At 51.5% G+C, this 24136-nt stretch overlaps 1 pseudogene; it reads left to right on the top strand.

Moving 5' to 3' along the window:
- The first annotated feature begins 1219 nt into the window (after positions 1–1219).
- LOC119320693 overlaps positions 1220–24136 on the top strand; it is a 92355-nt pseudogene continuing 69438 nt past the window's right edge.

Genomic DNA, 24136 nt, shown 5'->3' with positions numbered 1-24136 from the left:
TGTCTTGCGATGGGATATCCGTGGTGACAATGGGATATTCTATCGATCCACTTGATGTATGTTTTGGTTATCAACTTGCAAATTCCCGTGGTGACATTGGTGCAATCTATGCATAGGGGTTGGTACACGTTTTCATATTCCTTTCTCCAATAGAAATCTTGGGATACTCTTGAAGTTCTTTGTGTTGGATTGAATATTGTGAATCTGAGATTGTGTGATGCATATCGTATAATTGACCCACGGATACTTGTGGCGACATTGGAGAATCTAGGTGACATTAGGGTTTGATTGACGTGTGTCATGTGGTGTTATTTTAGTATGAACTCTAGGACTGTTTGTGACAGTTATAGGAATAGCCCAATAGATCGATCAAAAAGAATAACTTTGAGGTGGTTTCGTACCCTACAAGCAATTTCATCTTATGTTCTCCGTGATAGGAACTTTGGAGTGATTCTTTATTGCACGTTGAGGGATTGTTATATGATCCAATTATGTTATCATTGTTGATAGACTTTGCACTAGTGAAAGTATGAACCCTAGGCCTTGTTTTCAAACATTGCAATACCATTTTTGCTCACTTTTTTTACTTGCCACCTTGCTGTTTTTATATCTTCAGATTACAAAAACCTATATCTACTATCCATATTGCACTTGTATCACCTAGTGCACCTATACAATGTACCATTGTATTGGGTGTGTTGGGGACACAAGAGACTCTTTCTTATTTGGTTGCAAGGTTGTTTGAGAGAGACCATCTTCATCCCACGCCTCCCACTGATTGATAAACCTTAGGTCATCCACTTGAAGGAATTTTGCTATTGTCCTACAAAACTCTGCGCTTGGAGGCCCAACAGGAGTCTACAAGAAGAAGGTTGCATAGTAGACATCAGTGTTGTGCGCCAGCGACGCCAATAAGCTGCAGTACGCGTGCGAGGTGACCACTTGGTTCTGTAGCCATACCATGCTGCAGAACCAAGCGCGGGTCGTGCTGGCCGCCAGCAACTGTGATGAGAGGAATCGCATGCCAGACCTCCACAGTCCGCTCATCAAGAATCTAATCTAGGCAATGGGCAAGGCCAAGGGTTCACCTGATCCATACTAGTGTGCACGCTGGTGCTTGTATCAGGATCACCTGAGTCTTTGTCAGGTGGATACCCTAACTGAGCGCGTCATGACAGTGCTCTCTGTCATACACATGATGGAGATGGAACAACCGTAGATGCAGGGCGAGGCGGCGCCGACCATGGAGCAGCCGCAGATGCAGGAGGAGGCAACCAACTCATCTACCAAGAAAAAGAGCAAGGCGAAGAAATATGGCGACGTTCCAGTACGGTGGTCCGAGCGTCTTCGTCGCCTTAAGGGAGAGTGAGGATGCAGCGATGGAGATGGAGCAGGCACTGAAGATGTTGCAGTTCTACTGCAGTTCTCATTTAATCTAGTATCTAGTGTTTTATGTAAGTCAGCTTGAACTTTGTGTTTGTGATGATGTTTGCATGCTTAGTTGGTCACGGACTTAATCTACCAGTGTGGATGCACATTTAGTGTTTGTGATGCTGCTTGAACTTTGTTGTTGTTATCTAAATGTGTCTACTTTGGTGAAATTTTCTGAATCTATGTGTCTATCTGAACTCTACTGCGGTTATCTGGCTGCATTTATCTAAATATATCCAAGAATGTTAATCATCACAATTAGTACCGAACTTTGACAATGAACTGTAGCAGTAAATTATCACAAGTTTCAACACACACTGACCATTAACTAAACCACATCTACCATCCTTCCAGAGCAGTCAAATCAGATTAAATCAAGCACTAAAAAAAGCACACAAACACAACTTAACTCACTACACCTCACTATTCCTTCTCCACTGCCACACTACACCTCCACTTAACTCCTCAACTTAAATACCATGCCAACACCCACACCTATCCACCTCGCTTCTGCCACGCTCCAAATCTCCGTAACCTCACTCACAACTCTCTGATGTTTACTACACAACTTATTCTTGTAGATTCGCGTTGAGCCTCCAAGCGCAGAGTTTTGTAGGACAATAGAAAATTTTCCACAAGTTGATGACCTAAGGTTTATCAATCTGTGGGAGGTGTAAGATGAATATGGTCTCTCTCAAACAACCCTGCAATCAAATACAAGAAATCTCTTGTGTCCCCAACACACCCAATACAACAACAAATTGTATAGGTGCACTAGTTCGACAAAGAGATGGTGATAATAGTGTAGTATGGATAGTAGATATTGGTTTTCGTAATCTATAAAAAACTCAGCAAGGTAGCAAGTAATAAAATGGAGTACAAACGGTATTCCAATGCTTAGAAATAAGACATAGGGTTCATACTTTCACTAGTGCAATCTCTCAACTATACTAACATAATTGAATCATGTAACAATCCTTCAACATGCGACAAAGAATTACTCCAAAGTTCTTATCTAGCATAGAACATAAGATGAAATATTGTAGGGTACGAAACCAGTCAAAATTATCTTTTCCGATCAATCTATTGAGCCATCCCTATAAGTGTCACTGTCGGTGTCAAAACCGGCGGATCTCGGGTAGGGGGTCCTGAACTGTGCGTCTAGGCAGATGGTAACAGGAGACAAGGGACACGATGTTTTTACCCAGGTTCGGGCCCTCTCGGTGGAGGTAAAACCCTACTCCTACTTGATTAATATTGATGATATGGGTAGTACAAGAGTAGATCTACCACGAGATCAGAGAGGCTAAACCCTAGAAGCTAGCCTATGGTATGATTGTTGTTCGTCCTACGGACTAAAACCCTCCGGTTTATATAGACACCGGAGAGGGCTAGGGTTACACAGAGTCAGTTACAATGGTAGGAGATCTACATATCCGTATCGCCAAGCTTGCCTTCCACGCCAAGGAAAGTCCCATCCGGACACGGGACGGAGTCTTCAATCTTGTATCTTCATAGTGTTGGAGTCCGGCCAAAGATGATACTTCGGCTATCCGGACACCCCCTAGTCCAGGACTCCCTCAGTAGCCCCTGAACCAGGCTTCAATGACGATGAGTCCGGCGCGCATATTGTCTTCGGCATTGCAAGGCGGGTTCCTCCTCTGAATACTTCATAGAAGATTTTGAACACCAGGATAGTGTCCGGCTCTGCAAAATAAGTTCCACATACCACCGTAGAGAGAATAATATTTACACAAGTTCAATCTGCTGACGTATTTCGTGGCATGACGTCACACCACGACCAAGCCTTTATTCGAATTGTTTTTATTTTCCCACCTCAGTGCGTTTAGCGAAGCGGTTTCCTTGGCACGTCTTGTCAAAGCAGAGATCGTGTCCCCTTATTCCGGGATTCTCATCAATACGGGCTTGGGTAACCCAACTGCGCCCGTTGGCATGCCCCCTCTATCGAGGGCGAGTCCTAAACAGCCACGGGGAGGGCTCTTGGTATTCAACCTCTTTATAACGAGACCAAGGCCTACTCCTTTCTTTCAATCTCAATTGAATCCGCCCCTCGCCTCGAGTTCCAACACCCAAAGCTTCAGATTCAGGCGCTTCGGACCTTCGACAATGTCCGGCTCCGACCTGCAAGGCCGGTGGATGCCTTCTTCCATCACGGAATAAGACGTGCTAAAGCTGAGAGATGCCAGGTATCTAACCGACAAAATTTCGCATAGGCTGCCTGCTCAAGGGCAGGTTATTCCTACTCCCGAGCCTGGTGAGAGCGTGGTGTTCGTGTCTCACTTCCTTCGGGGCTTAGGCTTCCCGACGGACCCCTTCGTGAGGGGGCTCATCTTTTATTATGGGCTGGAATTCCATGACTTGGATCCAGAGTCCATCCTCCACATCTCATCATTCATTGTCGTATGCAAAGCCTTCCTCCGCATTACCCCTCACTTCGGATTGTGGCTCAAGACCTTCAATGTGGAGTCGAAGATGATCGAGGGGCAGCAGGCAGAGTGCGGAGGGGCTGTTATAAGCAAGAGTGCTGACGCTCCATGGCCCGAGGGCTCTTTTCAAGAGGAGCTTGGTTTGTGGCAACAGGAGTGATTCTATATTACCGCTCCCAGGGGCACCAGATGGGTGGCGCCACCTGCCTTTCGCTCGGGTCCTCCACAACGGCTGGCGTCATGGGTCAACAAAGGGCTTGATTGGGAGCCGTCCAAGGACGTACCTCTATTGCAGGGCCGTATTCGAGACCTCCAAGAGAGAGAGATCAATCTGGTCGTAGTGGCGCAGGTCATGCTGATTCGGTGCCTTCTGCCCTGCAAACGTCGCCCCCTCCGCCTGTGGGAATTCAATCCGGAGGGACCACGAGCTCTCCAACACTTCATGGGCGCGACGCCCGTGGATATGTATAAACTGTTCTTCGGATCACAAGAGATGTGTCCGGACTTGACCGAGGACGCAGGTCTGAGCTGCAATCGCCCGGATACTCAAGTAAGTAGTCCTGTGCCCGGACACGCTATCCGTACATTTATCATAAACTTGCCCTTTAAAGAGCTGTCCCTTGAACAGGAGTGGATAGCAAAAGCAAAACTGATAAGGTGTCCGCCCCCCCTCCCTGAGACCACGCCGGATCTTGTGTTAACCAAGATGCTGGAGGCTGCGCCTTTGGAAGAGGGCGAAGGGGGGAACAGGAAAGCTACTGCCTCCGCTAAGGAGGCTTTCAAGAAAAGGGGGATCGAGAATCCCTCCCTCCAGGGGGAGAAGAGGACCGCTTCTGAAGATCCGGAGGCCAAGGCCTCAAAGCGGGGGAAGAAATCTTCACCAGAGGGTCCTGCGCTGGGAGAAGCCCCAGCCGCACTATTTCCCCACGGGAATCAGCCCTCCAGCGAGCCGTAAGTAGAAAGGGGAGTTTTGTAATAAGGGACATCCCTGTTTTTATTTCTGAAGATAACCGAAGTTTTACCTTGTAGTTCGGATCTCAGCCCTTCTCAGCAGAGCTCGTCTTCGGGGGATCTTCGTCCGGAGATGATGGAGAGCGAAACGCCTCCCTCTGCCGTACTGTCAGGCGGGGCAGATGACCCTGAGGTGTTGTTGTGGAGGGTTTCCCCGAGTCCGGCGGGGCCGGACGGTCCGGCACCAACTGGTGTACGGTCGGAGGAGCTGAAGGATCTGCTCGGGCGAGCGTCTATCTCAGAAGATCACCGTGCGTTAATGGGTACGGTGATTGAAAGGATTTCATCCGCTGAGAGCGGATTGCATGACACCGTCAGAAGTTTATTGATAGGGTTTGAGATACGCAAAAATGATATACCTTCTGATAGTTTTGCATATAGAATGCGCCCTGTATAGATAGTAGCCCCTGAGACTCGTTATATTGTCAAAGGTGACAGCGTGCCGAGGATCATAATCTCAGTTGTAAGATGTCGCCTTTCCTATATAGGTGGCGGAGCGTTCGGTGGCCAGCCGGACTGATGGATTTGCCAAACTGAAGCGGCAACTTGACGTTGCAGATGCGGACATCACGCTGGTCAATAAGCGACTTGACGAGTCACAAGGTATGCGGCTTTTCCGTGGACACCTGGTAAGGGAGATTGACGCTCGTGCCTTACAACATGTATGCTTAATGCAGATGGTGCCGCTGGTATGGAGGACCTTCGGGCGGAGCTCTCCCGAGCCAAGGAGCAAGCCAGAAAAAGTAATGCAGCTGCCTTGAAGGCGGCCGAAGAGCTGAAGGCCGAACAGGTTGCTCATTGCTGAAGCAGGGGGGAAATGGCCAAGATGGCCGTGAAGCTGAAGAATGCTACTGACCGCTGCGAGTTTCTTGAAAAAGAACGCCGAGCGGAGCAAGAGGACCTGAAGAAGGCCACCGCCGAAGCCAAGAATGCCCGCTCCATGATGAGAGCTATAAAGGAGGAGCTATGTCAAGCCGGGGATATCGCGGCTGGAAAGCCCTTTTTGCTGCGGAGGAAGTTCACGGATCCGAAGTATGCCCAGTTGGGCCAACTGTGGGGTGCAGAGGATGCTTATCTGGATTTGGCGGCGAGTGCCGCAGACGCGTCGCACACTTCCGAGGACAAAAGGATCACGGAATGGAAGAGCTTTTTTGGTCGCAGTTCCATAGTCTAGAGCGTCCCCTTCCATTAACCGATCGGTTAGCCGAATGGGCTTAGCTGAATAGGTTGTACGGACTTGCCATGAAGGATGTCGTGACTCATTTGTGGCCGAAAAGGCCCGAGCCGAAGAGTTATTTTGGCTTGGTGCAGCAGTTCCTTGATGCGGTGCCGCATATCAATGCAATGAAGCCGTCGGCATGCATAAAGGGTACGCGGATGGCTCTTGCCTGTGTAGGAACATACTGGGAAGAGATGAAGGCCACCGACATTGCATCCCGGGATTCGGACCGAAGCCGAGTACCTGCCGAGCACTATTTTGAGGAACTCCTACAGGGCGCTCGTTTAATAGAGATGCAGTGCTCGAAGAATATTATGTTCAAATGACATGTATGATTTGTGAAACCATGTTTCAAATATAATATAAGGGCTTTTTATACTTGTGCGTTCAAGTATTGAAGCACCTCCTGTGCGGCCGTTAATGTATATGTGTATATAACCTGAAAGATGGCAGTCTTCGGCTTCAGCCCCTACGCACATAGTGCGGGGGTGTTTGGAAAAAAAGTGCATGTTCACACTTAATCCAACGTCTTGGTCCTGTGAAGGAGGTGATAGCGTAGCAAACTAGGCAACCGGACCATAATGCCTTATCACTTTCACTTAGCCATAGGAGTTCGATGGTGGGGCTGTTGGGGAATGTAGCAGAAATTCAAAATTTTCCTACGTGTCACCAAGATCTATCTATGGAGAAACCAGCAACGAGGGGAAGGAGAGTGCATCTACATACCCTTGTAGATCGCTAAGCGGAAGCGTTCAAGAGAACGGGGTTGAAGGAGTCGTACTCGCCGTGATCCAAATCACTGGAGATCCTAGTGCCGAACGGATGGCACCTCCGATTTCAACACACGTACAGCCCGGTGACGTCTCCCATGCCTTGATCCAGCAAGGTGAGAGGGAGAGGTTGGGTGTCGGTGTCAAAACCGGCGGATCTCGGGTAGGGGGTCCCGAACTGTGCGTCTAGGCGGATGGTAACGGGAGACAAGGGACACGATGTTTTACCCAGGTTCGGGCCCTCTTGATGGAGGTAAAACCCTACGTCCTGCTCGATTAATATTGATGATATGGGTAGTACAAGAGTAGATCTACCATGAGATCAAGGAGGCTAAACCCTAGAAGCTAGCCTATGGTATGAATGTTGTAATGGAGGTTATGTCCTACGGACTAAAGCCCTCCGGTTTATATAGACACCGGAGAGGGCTAGGGTTACACAGAGTCGGTTACAATGGTAGGAGATCTACATATCCGTATTGCCAAGCTTGCCTTCCATGCCAAGGAAAGTCCCATCCGGACACGGGACGGAGTCTTAAATCTTGTATCTTTGTAGTCTTGGAGTCCGGCGGACGATGATAGTCCGGCTGTCCGGACACCCCCTAGTCCAGGACTCCCTCAGTAGCCCCTGAACCTGGCTTCAATGACGATGAGTCCGGCGGGCATAATGTTCGGCATTGCAAGGCGGGTTCCTCCTTTGAATAATCCAGAGAAGATTGTGAACACCCGGATAGTGTTTGGCTCTGCAAAATAAATTCCACATTCCACCGTAGAGAGAATAAAATGTACACAAGTTCAATCTGCTGACGTTTTTTGTGGCATGACGTCACACCACTACCAAGCCTTTACTTGAATCATTTTTTATTATACCACCTCAGCACGTTTAGCGAAGCGGTTTCCTTGGCACGTCTTGTCGAAGCAGAGATCGTGTTCCCCTTATTCTGGGATTCTCATCAATACGGACGTGGGTAACCCAACCGCGCCATTGATGGTGGCGCTTGGGAGATAAGCGAGTTTTACCAGGCTGGTGGGGGTCGCATAGTTTTGTCCGCCTATATATAAGGGATAAGAATTCACCCTTTCACCTACGCCTTCTTCCTCCTTTTCTTATCCATCTCTACGCACTCGAGCTCCAGCGCCCAAGTTCGCGCATCTCGTCTCGACCTTCTCCGACCATGTCCGGAGCGGGAGGCAAATGGTTGGCCTCCACCGTTAAGGAGGAGCACATCACCAAGCTGCGCAGTGCCGGATACCTTTCCGGCAACGTCGCGCACCGGCTGCCCGACGAGGGGCAGCTCATCCCCACCCCCGGGCCCCATGAGAGGGTCGTTTTCCTCCCCCACTTCCTCCGCGGACAGGGCTTTCCACTTCACCCCTTTGTCCGGGGGCTCATGTTCTACCACGGCCTGGATTTCCACGATCTGGCGCCGAACTTCATCCTCAACATCTCGGCGTTTATCGTCGTCTGCGAGGCCTTCCTCTGCATCCAGCCCCACTTCGGCCTGTGGCTCAAGACCTTCAACGTCAAGCCGAAGGTTGTGAAGGGCACGCAAGCGGAGTGCGGAGGCGCCATGCTGGGCAAGATGCCCAACGTCCTTTGGTTCGAAGGGGCCTTCATGGACTCCGTCAAGGTGTGGCAATCGGGGTGGTTCTATATCACCAAGCCACGTGAACCCACGTGGGCGGCGGCCCCCGAGTTCAGATCTGGCATCCCTACGCAGCTCACCTCCTGGAAAGAGAAGGGATTGCGGTGGGGTAATTCGAAGGAGCTGACGGGACTCCAGGCCTGTATCCAGAAGCTGGTGAACAAGAAGCTCAGGCTGGTTAATGTGGTCCAAGTCATGCTTGTCCGCCGGATTCTCCCATGCCAAGAACGGGCATTTAATCTGTGGGAGTTCAATCCGAAACAGCACCAGGTGCTGAGCGGGCTCTTCGACACAACGTACGAAGGCGCCTGGAGGGTGCTGTTTAAGGGCGCCGAAGCCCCCGCATCCGCGACGGAAGATCGCGGATTCCACTCGCAGCGTCCAGCTGACGAGGTAAGTGATTCTTCCCTTTACGGGACACTTGTTGTTAATAATTTGACCCTAAGCGGGTTTTTTAATCTCCCTTCTCCTTTGGCAGGAATGGATGAAGAAGGCCGAGCAGCTCGTCTGCCTGGCTCCCATGCCAGATGACCTAGTGGACGCCCGTCTGGTGGGGCTGTTGGTTCCGGCACTGCACGTGGTGCCGGAGAAGAAGGCCAAGAAGGTGGCCACGGGAACTCGAAAGAGTTCCCGCTTTCAGGTGTCCGACGACTCCGAGGCGGACTCCTCCCCCGAAGATGAGGAGGAAGAAGACTCTCTCCCAGAGGAGGGGGAGAGGAAGAGGAAGGCTTCCCCAACAGGGAAGGCCGAAGGGTCCAAGAGGGGAAGAACTATTCCCCCGGACAGCTCCACCAACACCAACGTTGGCGGTGAGGAGTGGCCCTCAAGGCCCAGGCCTTAGGCGAGATCGTAAGTATCCGGATCCCTGAATAATCTGCAATTTCTTTTGTGTCACATAGTGTCCTTCTAATGCCAATGCCTACAGTCCGGCCGATGATGATCTCCCCGCTTCATCGAGCGGGTCGTTGGCTCCGTCGGATGTGGATTCCATCCCGACTGCCTCCACCCCTCGCGCCGATGAGGACGCCGAGGAGGGATCCCAGAAAGGGACCCATCAGGAGGAGGCTCCGCAGGCGCCGCAAGGCAGCCTCCCGGACTTTGCGCCGGACTCTACGCCGGAACCTGCAGTGGTTCCAGAGTCCGGCAAGCAGCCCCTTCGCAAGAAGGGCAAGACCGTGACGCCGGCGGCCCCCGTCCAACCGGAGGCGCCGGACAACTTGTTGGAGGCGCTCAAAGGCGCTTCCATCAAGGAAGAACACCGCACCATCATGAGTGCGGTGATTCAGAAGGTTCAGCTTGCCAAGAGCGGGCTGACCGAAGCCTGCAGCAGCCTTCTAACAGGCTTTGAGGTAAGAAGTTAAAATTATGTAATGTAATACCGCATAGACAGTAGCCCCAGATGCTTAGTTCGGCGTTCGGAAAGAAAAGCCGGACTGAGGATCTAAAAATATATACGTAGGGTTGCTTAAAGTATGTCAATATGGGTTTGCAGGCTGTGCTGCTGACCTCTGCCGCACTGACTGCGGAGGTCGGTGCATTGAAGCAGGATCTCGAGCGGTCCGAGCAAGAGCTCGGCCATGCCAAGAAGCAGCTCGAGGACAAAGAAGGTGAGTAACACCACTTTAAAGATTTACCTTACAGAAAAGGATTTAGGTTGCAATAAAAATGACAAGGATAACGTGGGTACTGTAGGGGCCACTAACGAGGTGGCAACCCTGAAGGAGGTTGTGTCCGCAGCCGAACGCGATGCGGCCGCGGAACGGGCAGAGCGAGAGAAGCAGGAGGCGCGGGTGGCGGAAGTGCGGCAAGAGCTCCAGACTCTCATGGAGAAGCATGAGAGTTTGGAGCGCGACTCAAAGACTCGAGAGTCCGAGCTCGCCTCGGCTCTCGAAAGTGCCAAGTCCGCCAAGGCCGAGGCCCATAAGACCCTTCAGGAGGTTGAAGATGTGAAGAAGATAGCGGCGGGTAAGGCATTTTTCATGCAAAGCAAGCATGTTAATGTAAACTACCTGACACTTACCCGCATTCGGAGCTCTCCAGGGGCATTTGCAGATCTACCGCGCAGTGTATCCGATGCCGCCGTATTCTACCGTGGCCAGGAGGGGAGCTCGATGGAGAAGGTCTTCTGGTCTCAGTATTCTGAGGCCGGCCATCCGGTGCCCCCTAGCGACCAGCTGAAGCAGCTGGTCGAGCTCCACAAGGCGGCTGAGGAGGCCATGAAGGGCCTCATAGTCCGGCTGTGGCCTGGACAGGCCATGCCTGGGAGCTACTTCGGCCTCGTGCGGCGGCTGGTGGACGCATGCCCCTGGGTGGAGGTCATCAAGCGCTCCGCCTGTATTGAAGGTGCTCGTCGGGCCCTTGCCCGCACAAAGGTGCACTGGGGCAGGCTGGATGCGGAGAGGCTTCTTACAGACCCGCCGCCAGCGGGCAAGGAGTATCGTACGCCCGAAATGTATTATAAGACTGTCCTGAAGGGTGCCCGCAATATTGCGGATGAGTGCCCCAGAGATGTAATTTTTGAGTAAAACTCGCTATGTATTATCCTGTGCGCTGAAAACTTTGTTCATATGCGCTTTAAGCAACGCTTGTTTAATTTAAAATATTACCTTCTTTGCGGCCGTTTATAAAATCTGAGAGATGGCAAGTCGTTGGCTTCAGCCCCCGAGCCGTGAGTGCTGGGGTGTTCGGGATAAACTTGAGCACTCTTGTTCCCATTTTTGGGTCCATCTAGGGAGGCGCTCAACACGACGAACAAGGCAACCGAACTTATAATGCTTGAACACTCTCACTTAGCCATAGAATTCTATAATTTTAAATTTCGGCGAAGCCCCTAGTATTCGGAAGACCGAATTCGGGGCGCTATCCACGCCTTCATCGGACATTATCCGGTACTTCGCTCGAAGCGGCATGAGTCTTTAGGGACCCGAAAAGACCTCTCAAACAGCGACCAGTCTCTCGCCTTATCATGCCAGTCATTTTTAGCTTTCTCCACTGAGGCGCTCGCCCAGCTCAACCGGGGCGCAATCGCAGTGGTTCTCCCAGTGCCACCTTAGCTGACAGAACGGAACGTAAGGCACCAAAACATGGGAGCCGGGCAAACCCAACTATTGAACCAAGACATGATTCGGAGCCGATTCATATAATGCTATAAGTTCGGGGTGCCGCACTTGTGAAAATGTTCGGACTTATCACACCATAATGCGGGGAACATAAGCCCCTGGTGTATTAGGCCGTACCAAAATATACGGGTGCAGGATGTCATTTAATGAACATATATATATATATATAAAGTAATGTAATTACAGGCGAAAAGATGCTGCATTATTTATTCGAGGAGTTCTGCTATGAGTGCGGAATGATACAAATAGTGCGGTAAGCAAGGGATTGGACTAAATAAACATGTCCCCCTCCAGGGGTGGGCTGCAGACTGGTGTATATAATCGAATTTAATGCTCGAAATGGAGACCACCTGAGTGTTCGCCGCAGCCTTCTTCCCTCCCTGGCTGTTGCATCGTGAGTTCGGCGGGTTCGCCGCCGGACAGAACCTCTGGTGAACGGAGTCCTATGTATAAAAAAGGAAAATAATAAAAGGCGACACACTTGTGAGCCCCTGGTGTGGTCGAGCCACACTCTGGGGCTATTGTGGTCGTGCCCCTCTCCCCAGGCCCATGGTATCTCCAGAGCGTAATGATGTACGCGGAGGGTTGGTTTTGCAATCGTGCAAGGGCTGGGGTCGGGGCCGCGTTGCTACGCGTGCTCGGATCGTGCCAGGTGGTCTTGGTTGATGTTGCTCCGGGCGCGTTTGGCCGTATCCGACCGTTTAACGGCCGGACTCGAAAATTGCCTTAAGAGGCTGCTCTGTACTTCTGCCGCGAGAGCCGCTGTATGTTCCTCTGTTCGGAGGGAGCGTTTCGTATTTCCGTTGACCGTGATGACTCCACGAGGGCCTGGCATCTTGAGCTTGAGGTATGCATAATGCGGCACCGCGTTGAACTTTGCAAACGCGGTTCGTCCGAGCAGAGCGTGATAGCCGCTGCGGAATGGGACTATGTCGAAGATTAACTCCTCGCTCCGGAAATTGTCCGGGGATCCGAAGACCACTTCCAGTGTGGCTGAGCCTGTACAATTGGCCTCAACACCTGGTATGACGCCTTTAAAGGTCGTCTTCATAGGTGAGGGAGTCCTGGACTAGGGGGTGTCCGGACAGCCGGACTATCATCGTCCGCCGGACTCCAAGACTACGAAGATACAAGATTGAAGACTCCGTCCCGTGTCCGGATGGGACTTTCCTTGGCGTGGAAGGCAAGCTTGGCGATACGGATATGTAGATCTCCTACCATTGTAACCGACTCTGTGTAACCCTAGCCTCCTCCGGTGTCTATATAAACCGGAGGGCTTTAGTCCGTAGGACAACACACATTACAACAATCATACCATAGGCTAGCTTTAGGGTTTAGCCTCCTTGATCTCGTGGTAGATCTACTCTTGTACTACCCATATCATCAATATTAATCAAGCAGGACGTAGGGTTTTACCTCCATCGAGAGGGCCCGAACCTGGGTAAAACATCGTGTCCCTCGTCTCCTATTACCATCCTCCTAGACGCACAGTTCGGGACCCCCTACCCGAGATCCGCCGGTTTTTACACCGACAGTAGGTTTAATCCTTGAGGGGTCTATGCCCATCTTGCGCACTGTATCCTGATAAAGCAGGTTCAGGCTACTGCCGCCGTCCATCAGGACTCTCGTGAGGTGAAATCCATTGACGATTGGGTCTAAAACCAATGCGGCGAATCCGCCATGGCGGATGCTGGTCGGATGGTCTCTTCGATCGAAAGTGATCGGACAAGAGGACCATGGATTGAACTTCGGGGCGACTGGCTCCATCGCGTATACGTCCCTTAGTGCACGCTTCCGCTCCCTCTTGGGTATATGGGTTGCGCATATCATGTTGACCGTCCGCACTTGTGGGGGGAAACCCTTCTGTCCTCTATTGTTCGGCGGCCGGGTCTCTTCCTCGTCATCGCTGTGCAGCCCCTTGTCATTGTTTTCGGCGATTAACTTGCCTGCCTGCTTGAATACCCAACAGTCTCTGTTGGTGTGATTAGCTGGCTTTTCAGGGGTGCCATGTATCTGGCATAAGCGGTCGAGTATTCGGTCCAATTTGGACGGACCCGGAGTGGTTCTTTTGAATTGCTTCTTCCGCTGTCCGGGTTTAGAGCCTCGGAATCCGGCATTGACAGCCGTATCCTCCTTGTTGTTGCCGTTAATACGGCATTTATTTTTGCTTCGACGCGACCTGCCATTGTGGTCCTTAGTATCCGGACTGCCAGAATTTTTGCTGAGGTTGTTGCTGCGGGCTAGCCAGCTATCCTCTCCCGCGCAAAAGCGGGTCATTAATGATGTGAGGGCTGCTGTGGATTTCGGCTTTTCCTGTCCCAGGTGCCGGGCTAGCCATTCGTCGCAGATGTTATGTTTGAAGGCTGCGAGGGCCTCTGCATCCGGACAGTCGACGATTTGGTTTTTCTTTGTCAAGAACCGTGTCCAGAACTGTCTGGCCGATTCGTCTGGCTGCTGAATTATGTGGCTTAGGTCATCGGCGTCTGGTGGTCGCACATATGTGCCCTGGAAGTTGTCGAGGAACGCGGCTTCCAGGTCTTCCCAACACCCAATTGACTCTGCGGGCAAGCTGTTAAGCCAATGTCGAGCTGGTCCTTTAAGCTTGAGTGGGAGGTATTTAATGGCGTTGAGATCGTCGCCGCGGGCCATATCGATGTGAAGGAGATAATCTTCAATCCAAACCGCGGGGTCTGTTGTGCCATCGTAGGATTCAATGTTTACGGGTTTAAACCCTTCAGGGATTTGATGATCCATTACTTCGTCAGTGAAGCATAGCGGGTGTGCGGCGCCTCTGTATTGAGCAATGTCACGACGTAGCTTGAGTGAGCGTTGTCTGCTGTGTTCGGCCCAGCCGGAGTTGTTGTATCCGGCGCGACGGTATTCGTCGTGGGTCGCGGGGCGCCCACGTGATCTGTAGATGGATCTAGATTGCCTTGCTTTGTCCTCCAATATATCTCGCAAGTCCGGTGCGTTCCCTCTTGGCTTCGTACTTTTGGAGCGATGTCAGGGTACGGTCTTGGTGGAGGGCCTGAATGCCTCTCTGTCGCGACCACGGGGTGGTCGGTCGGCCGTATCGTGCGCTGGTAATGAAGGTATGTATGCTTCTTCCTCTAATCGGGGGAGCAACTTGCATTTTGGGTAACTTTTGGAGGGACGTTCGAGTTCATACTCGTCGGCCGCGAGGACCTCAGTCCATCTGTTGGCCAGCAGGTCTTGATCAGCTTGAAGCTGCTGCTGCTTTTTCTTTAGTCTGTTTGCCGTGGCGATAAGCCTGCGTTTAAAACGCTCTTGTTCGACGGGATCCTCAGGCACGACGAACTCGTCGTCGCCGAGGCTTGCTTCTTCTCTGGAGGGAGGCATGTAATTATCATCCTCGACCTCTTCGTCTGCCGCTCTCTCGCGAGGGCTTGCTTCTGCATCCTCCTGTGCTGAATCTTGCTGGAGGGGATTGTCTTCGGCACTGTCTGGAGTGTTATTATCTCCTGTGCCGGAATCACCATTCTTGCTGTGCCGGGATTTAGAGCGGCGCTGCTGACGCCGGCGCTTGGGCTGTTTCTTTAAGGAATCTGCCTCCGCTGCTTCTTCGCCGTCCCCATCTTTTGGGGTGTCCACCATGTATATGTCATATGACGAGGTGGTCTTCCAGTGCCCTGTAGGCGCTGGTTCCTGTTCGTCTCCGGCATCGTCGTCCATACCGTCGATGTCTTCGGAGTCGTAGTCTAGCATGTCGGTTAGATCGTCGACAGTGGCTACAAAGTGGGTGGTGGGTGGGCTCTGAATTTCTTCGTCGTCCGTAACCCAACCATCCTGGCCATAGTCCGGCCAGGTCTCTCCGGATAGCGAGAGATGCTTTAGCGAATGTAGGATATCGCCAAAAGGCGAGTGCTGAAAGATGTCCGCCGCGGTGAACTCCATGATCGGCGCCCAATCAGATTCGATTGGCAGAGGCGCCGGAGGTTCGGAGCCCGGCAGGGAGTCCGGCACCTCGGAGTCACGAGCTTTATGGGGGACAAGGTCAGAGTTTGGCTCCATCGCCGCGGAAGTTGCAGCCCCCGAGGCGGTGTCCAGCCACCGGTCCTCGATCTGGGCGATCGGCTCCGGACAGAAGGTCGGAGCGGATTCGTGTGCGGCCACCAAGGCACTATCCGGCGGCAGAGCTAAATCATGCCCATCGTGACAGCGCGGCACGCTCGGCTGTGGCTCGAGTCCATCGAAGATCAAGTCCCCGCGGATGTCGACCGTGAAGTTTAGGCTTCCGAACCTGACCTGATGGCCAGGGGCGTAGCTTTCGATCTGCTCCAGATGGCCAAGTGAGTTGGCCCGCAGTGCGAAGCCGCCGAATACGAAGATCTGTCCCGGGAGAAAAGTCTCGCCCTGAACGGTGTTGTTGGTTGAAGAAGCCATCGAGCCTATCGGTGACGACATAGAGGAACTCTCAATGAAAGCACCAATGTCGGTGTCAAAACAGGCGGATCTCGGGTAGGGGGTCCCGAACTGTGCGTCAAGGCAGATGGTAACAGGAGACAAGGGACACGATGTTTTACCCAGGTTCGGGCCCTCTTGATGGAGGTAAACCCTACGTCCTGCTCGATTAATATTGATGATATGGATAGTAAAAGAGTAGATCTACCACGAGATCAAGGAGGCTAAACCCTAGAAGCTAGCCTATGGTATGAATGTTGTAATGGAGGTTATGTCCTACGGACTAAAGCCCTCCGGTTTATATAGACACTGGAGAGGGCTAGGGTTACACAGAGTCGGTTACAATGGTAGGAGATCTACATATCCGTATTTCCAAGCTTGCCTTCCACGCCAAGGAAACTCCCATCCGGACACGGGACGGAGTCTTCAATCTTGTATCTTCGTAGTCTTGGAGTCCGGCGGACGATGATAGTCCAGCTGTCCGGACACCCCCTAGTCTAGGACTCCCTCATTGGGGAAGACTCCGTCCAGCAGCAGCACGATGGCGTGGTGGTGATGGAGGAGCGTGGCAATCCTGCAGGGCTTTGCCAAGCACCGCGGGACAGGAGGAGTACTTGGGAGAGGGGGAGGGCTGCGCCAGGGGAAGCGTGTAGCTCCCATGCGCCTCCCCACTATATATAGGGGTGGAGGGGGCTGGTTTCTTGCCCTCCAAGTCCATTGGGGCGTTGGCAAAGGTGGGAGGAAAGAAATCCCATCATTTCCTTCCACACCGATTATTATCCCCCTTTTTGAGGGATCTTGATCTTATCCCTTCGGGATATGATCTTATTCCTTCTAAGGAAGGATCTTGGTGCGCCTTGACCAGGGGTGTGGGGCCTTGACCCCACTACCCACGTTCATGTGGGTCCCCCATGCAGGTAGGCCCCAGTCCGGAACCTTCTAGAACCTTCCTGGTACAATACCGAAAAATCCCGAACATTTTTCGGTGGCCAAAATAGGACTTCCCATATATAAATCTTTACCTCCGGACCATTCCGGAACTCCTCGTGACGTCCGGGATCTCATCCGGGACTCCGAACAACATTCGGTAACCACATACAAACTTCCTTTATAACCCTAGCGTCATCAAACCTTAAGTGTGTAGACTCTACGGGTTCGGGAGACATGTAGACATACCGAGACGTTCTCCGGTCAATAACCAACAGCGGGATCTGGATACCCATGTTGGCTCCCACATGTTCCACGATGATCTCATCGGATGAACCACGATGTCAAGGACTCAATCAATCCCGTATACAATTCCCTTTGTCTAACGGTATTGTACTTGCCCGAGATTCGATCGTCGGTGTACCGATACCTTGTTCAATCTCGTTACCGGCAAGTCTCTTTACTCGTTCCGTAACACATCATCCCGTGATCAACCCCTTGGTCACATTGTGCACATTATGATGATGTCCTACCGAGTGGGCCAGAGATACCTCTCCGTTTACCGAAGTGACAAATCCCAATCTCGATTCGTGCCAACCCAACAGACACGTTCGGAGATACCTGTAGTGCACCTTTATAGCCACCCAGTTACGTTGTGGTGTTTGGTACACCCAAAGCATTCCTACGGTATCCGGGAGTTGCACAATCTCATGGTCTAAGGAAAAGATACTTGAATTTGAAAAGCTTTAGCATACGAACTACACGATCTTTGTGCTAGGCTTAGGATTGGGTCTTGTCCATCACATCATTCTCCTAATGATGTGATCCCGTTATCAACGACATCTAATGTCCATGGTCAGGAAACCGTAACCATCTGTTGATCAACGAGCTAGTCTACTAGAGGCTTACTAGGGACATGGTGTTGTCTATGTATCCACACATGTATCTGAGTTTCCTATCAATACAATTATAGCATGGATAATAAACGATTATCATGAACAAGGAAATATAATAATAACCAATTTATTATTGCCTCTAGGGCATATTTCCAACAGTCTCCCACTTGCACTAGAGTCAATAATCTAGTTCACATCGCCATGTGATTAACACTCACAGGTCACATCGCCACGTGACCAACATCCAAAGAGTTTACTAGTGTCATTAAACTAGTTCACATCATCATGTGATTAAGACTCAATGAGTTCTGGGGTTTGATCATGTTTTGCTTGTGAGAGAGGTTTTAGTCAACGGGTCTGCAACATTCAGATCCGTATGTACTTCACAAATCTCTAGGTCATATTGTAAATGCTGCTTCCACGCTCCACTTGGAGCTATTCCAAATGGTCGCTCCACTATACGTATCCGGTTTGCTATTCAGAGTCACTCGGATAGGTGTTAAAGCTTGCATCGATGTAACCCTTTACGCCGAACTCTTTATCACCTCCATAATCGAGAAACATGTCCTTATTTATTCCAAGGACAATTTTTGACTGTTGTCCAATGATCCATTCCTGGATCATTCTTGTACCCCTTGACTGACTCATGGCTAGGCACACTTACGGTGCGGTACACAGCATAGCATACTGTAGAGCCTATGTCTAAAGCATTGGGGACGAGCTTCGTCCTTTCTCTCTTTTCTGCCGTGGTCGAGCTTTAAGTCTTAAGTTCATACCTTACAACTCAGGCAAGAACTCCTTCTTTGACTGATCCATCTTGAACACCTTCAAGATCATGTCAAGGTATGTGATCATTTTGAAAGTACCATTAAGCGTTTTTGATCTATCATTATAGATCTTGATGCTCAATGTTCAAGTAGCTTAATCCAGGTTTTCCATTGAAAAACACTTTTCAAATAACCCTATATGCTTTCCAGAAATTCTACATCATTTCTGATCAACAATATGTCAATAACATATACTCATCAGAAATTCTATAGTGCCCCCACTCACTTCTTTGGAAATACAAGTTTATCATAAACTTTGTATAAACCCAAAATCTTTGATCATCAAAGCGCACATTCCAACTCCGAGATGCTTACTCCAGTCCTTAGAAGGATCGCTGGAGCCAGCATACCTTTTAGCATTCTTAGGATCGACAAAAACTTTCTGATTGTATCACATACGACCTTTCCTTACGAAGACTGGTAAGGAAACTCATTTTGACATCCATCTGCCAGATTTCATAAATGCAGCTAATGCTAACATGATTCCGACGGACTTAAGCATCGCTATGGATGAGAAAATCTCATCGTAGTCAACTCCTTTGTAGCCACCCTGGGATTCTCATGTGGGCTCGCGCGGCTCGGTGATGTAGAACCACCCCGATTGCCACCCCTTGACGGAGTCCACAAAGGCCCCTTCGAGCCAAAGGACGTTGGGTAACTTACCCAACATGGCGCCTCCGCATTCCGCTTGCGTGCCCTTCACAACCTTCGGCTTGACGTTGAAGGTCTTCAGCCACAGGCCGAAGTGGGGCCGGATGCAGAGGAAGGCCTCGCACACGACGATAAACGCTGAGATGTTGAGGATGAAGTTCGGCGCCAGATCGTGGAAATCCAGGCCGTAGTAAAACACGAGCCCCCGGATGAATGGGTGGAGTGGAAAGCCCAGTCCGCGGAGGAAGTGGGGAAGAAATACGACTCTCTCATGGGGCCCTGGGGTAGGGATGAGCTGCCCCTCATCGGGCAGCCGATGCGCGATATCGCCGGAGAGGTATCCGGCGCTGCGGAGCTTGGTGATGTGCTCCTCCTTGACGGTGGACACCAACCATTTGCCTCCCACTCCGAACATATTCGGAGAAGGTCGAGGCGAGATGCGCGAGCTTGGGCGTTGGAGCTTGAGTGCGCGGAGATGGATAACCAAAGGAGGAAGAAGGCATAGGTGAAAAGGTAAATCCTTATCCCTTATATATAGGCGGACGAAGACTATGCGTCCCCCGCCAGCCTGATAAAACTCGCTTATCTCCCAAGCGCCACCATCAATGGCGCGGTTGGGTTACCCACGTCCGTATTGATGAGAATCCCGGAATAAGGGGAACACGATCTCTGCTTCGACAAGATGTGCCAAGGAAACCGCTTCGCTAAACGTGCTGAGGTGGTATAATAAAAAAATGATTCAAGTAAAAGCCTGGTAGCGGTGTGATGTCATGCCGCATAATACGTCAGCAGATTGGACTTGTGTACATTTTATTCTCTCTACGGAGGAATGTGGAATTTATTTTGCAGAGCCGGACACTATCCTGGTGTTCATGATCTTCTCTGGATTATTCAAGGGAGGAACCCGCCTTGCAATGCCGAACATTATGCGCGCCGGACTTATCGTCATTGAAGCCTGGTTCAGGGGCTACTGAGGGAGTCCTGGACTAGGGGGTGTCCGGACAGCCGGACTATCATCATCCGCCGGACTCCAAGACTACGAAGATACAAGATTGAAGACTCCGTCCCGTGTCCGTGGAAGGCAAGCTTGGCGATACGGATATGTAGATCTCCTACCATTGTAACCGACTCTGTGTAACCCTAGCCTCCTCCGGTGTCTATATAAACCGGAGGGCTTTAGTCCGTAGGACAACATACATTACAACAATCATACCGTAGGCTAGCTTTAGGGTTTAGCCTCCTTGATCTCGTGGTAGATCTACTTTTGTACTACCCATATCATCAATATTAATCAAGCTGGACATAGGGTTTTACCTCCATCGAGAGGGCCCGAACCTGGGTAAAACATCGTGTCCCTCGTCTCCTGTTACCATCCGCCTAGACGCACAGTTCGGGACCCCCTACCCGAGATCCGCCGGTTTTGACACCGACATTGGTGCTTTCATTGAGAGTTCCTCTGTATCGTCACCAATAGGCTTGATGGAATCTTCAGTCAACAACGCTGTCCAGGGTGAGACTTTTCTCCCCGGACAGATCTTCGTATTCGGCGGCTTCGCACTGTGGGCTAATTCCCTTGGCCATCTGGAGCAGATCGAAAGCTACGCCCCTGGCCATCAGGTCAGATTTGGAAGCCTAAACTTTACGGCCGACATCCGCGGGGACTTGATCTTCGATGGGCTCGAGCCAAAGCCAAGCGCGCCGCGCTGTTGCGATGGGCACGATCTAGCTCTGCCGCCGAACAGTGCCTTGGTGGCCGCACACAAATCCGCTTCGGCCTTTAGTCCGGAGCCGATCGCCCAGATCGAGGATCGGTGGATGGACACCACCTCGGGGGCTTCAACTTCCACGGCGATGGAGCCGAACGCCAATCTTGTCCCTCGCGAAACTCGTGATTCCGAGGTGCCGGACTCCTTGCCGGACTCCGGACCTCCCACGCCCCTACCAATTGAATCGGATTGGGCGCCGGTTATGGAATTCACCGCCGCGGACATCTTCCAATACTCGCCCTCTAGCGACATCCTAAATTCGCTAAAGCATCTCTCGTTATCGGGACAGTCCTGGCCGGACTATGGTCAGGATGGTTGGGATACGGACGACAAAGAAATTCAGAGCCCACCCACCACCCACTTTGTAGCCACTGTCGACGATCTAACCGACATGCTAGACTACGACTCCGAAGACATCGACGCTATGGACGACGACGCCGGAGACGAACAGGAACTAGCGCCTACAGGGCACTGGAAGACCACCTCGTCATACGACATATACATGGTGGACACCCCAAAAGACGGGGACGGCGAAGAAACAGCGGAGGCGGATTCTTTAAAGAAACAGCCCAAGCGCCGGCGTCAGCGGGGCCGCTCTAAATCCCGCCACAGCAAGAATGTAGATTCCGGCACAGGAGATAATAATACCCCAGAGAGTGCCGAAGATAACCCCCTCCAGCAAGACTCAACGCAGGAGGATGCAGAAGCAAGCCCTCATGAGAGGGCGGCAGACGAAGATGTTGAGGATTATAACTATATTCCTCCCTCCGAAGACGAGGCAAGCCTCAACGACGACGAATTCGTCGTGCCCGAGGATCCCGTCGAACAAGAGCGTTTTAAACGCAGGCTTATCGACACGGCAAACAGCCTAAAGAAAAAGCAGCAGCAGCTTCAAGCTGATCAGGACCTGCTGGCCGATCGATGGACACAGGTCCTCGCGGCCGAAGAGTATAAACTCGAACCCCCCTCCAAAAGCTACCCAAGACGCAAGTTGCTTCCCCGATTAGAGGAGGAAGCATACATACCTCCATCACCAGCGCACGATACGGCCGATCGACCACCCTGTGGTCGTGACAGAGAGGCATCCAGGCCCCCAATCAAGACCGTACCCCGGCATCGCTCCAAAAGTACGAAGCCAAGGGGGAGCGCGCCGGACTTGCGAGATATATTGGAGGACAAGGCAAGGCAATCCAGATCCATCTACGGATCACGTGGGCGCCCCACGACCCATGACGAATACCGTCGCGCCGGATACAATAACCCTGGCCGGGCCGAACACAGCAGACAACGCTCTCTCGAGCTGCGTCGTGATATTGCTCAATACTGAGGCGCCGCACACCCGCTATGCTTCACTGACGAAGTAATGGATCATCAAATCCCTGAAGGGTTTAAACCCGTAAACATTGAATCCTACGATGGCACAACAGACCCCGCGGTTTGGATCGAAGATTATCTTCTCCACATCCACATGGCCCACGGTGATGATCTCCATGCCATCAAGTATCTCCCACTCAAGCTTAAAGGACCAGCTCGGCATTGGCTCAACAGCTTGCCCGCAGAGTCAATTGGGTGTTGGGAAGACCTGGAAGCCGCATTCCTCGACAACTTTCAGGGCACGTATGTGCGACCACCAGATGCCGATGACTTAAGCCACATCATTCAGCAGCCAGACGAATCGGCCAGACAATTCTGGGCACGGTTCTTGACAAAGAAAAACCAAATCGTCGACTGTCCGGATGCAGAGGCCCTTGCAGCCTTCAAACATAACATCCGCGAAGAATGGCTAGCCCGGCACCTGGGACAGGAAAAGCCGAAATCCATGGCAGCCCTCACGTCATTAATGACCCGCTTTTGCGCGGGAGAGGATAGCTGGCTAGCTCGCAGCAATAATCTCCGTAAAAATTCTGGCAGTCCGGATACCAAGGACAACAACAGCAGGTCACGTCGAAACAAAAACAAACGCCACATTAACGGTGACGATAAGGAGGATACGACAGTCAACGCCGGATTCCGAGGCTCTAAACCCGGTCAGCGGAAGAAGCCATTCAAAAGAACCACTCCGGGTCCGTCCAATTTGGACCGAATACTCGACCGCTTATGCCAGATACATGGCACCCCTGAAAAGCCAGCTAATCACACCAACAGAGACTGCTGGGTGTTCAAGCAGGCAGGTAAGTTAATTGCCGAAAACAATGACAAGGGGCTAAACAGCGACGACGAGGAAGAGACCCGACCGCCGAACAATAGAGGACAGAAGGTTTTCCCCCCACAAGTGCGGACGGTGAACATGATTTACGCAACCCATATACCCAAGAGGGAGAGGAAGCGCGCACTAAGGGACGTCTATGCGATGGAGCCAGTCTCCCCGAAGTTCAACCCATGGTCCTCGTGTCCGATCACTTTCGATCGAAGAGACCATCCGACCAGCATACGCCATGGCGGATTCGCCGCATTGGTTTTAGACCCAATCGTCGATGAATTTCACCTCACAATAGTCCTGATGGACGGCGGTAGTAGCCTAAACCTGCTTTATCAGGATACAGTGCGCAAGATGGGCATAGACCCCTCAAGGATTAAACCTACAAAGACAACCTTTAAAGGTGTCATACCAGGTGTGGAAGCCAACTGTACAGGCTCAGTCACACTGGAAGTGGTCTTCGGATCCCCGGACAATTTCCGGAGCGAGAAGTTAATCTTCGACATAGTCCCATTTCGCAGCGGCTATCACGCTCTGCTCGGACGAATCGCATTTGCAAAATTCAACGCGGTACCGCATTATTCATACCTCAAGCTCAAGATGCCAGGCCCTCGTGGAGTCATCACGGTCAACGGAAATACGGAACGCTCCCTCCGAACGGAGGAACATATAGCGGCTCTCGCGGCAGAAGTACAGAACAGCCTTTTAAGGCAATTCTCGAGTCCGGCCGTTAAATGGCCGGATACAGCAAAACGCACCCGAAGTAATACCAACCAAGACCACCTGGCGCGATCAGAGCACGCGTAGCAA

Source organism: Triticum dicoccoides, chromosome 6B, assembly GCF_002162155.2.
Source record: "Triticum dicoccoides isolate Atlit2015 ecotype Zavitan chromosome 6B, WEW_v2.0, whole genome shotgun sequence".
Classification (NCBI taxonomy): domain Eukaryota; kingdom Viridiplantae; phylum Streptophyta; class Magnoliopsida; order Poales; family Poaceae; genus Triticum; species Triticum dicoccoides.
The sequence above is the reverse complement of the archived record's forward strand: the minus strand, read 5'-3'. Positions and strand labels throughout refer to the sequence as shown.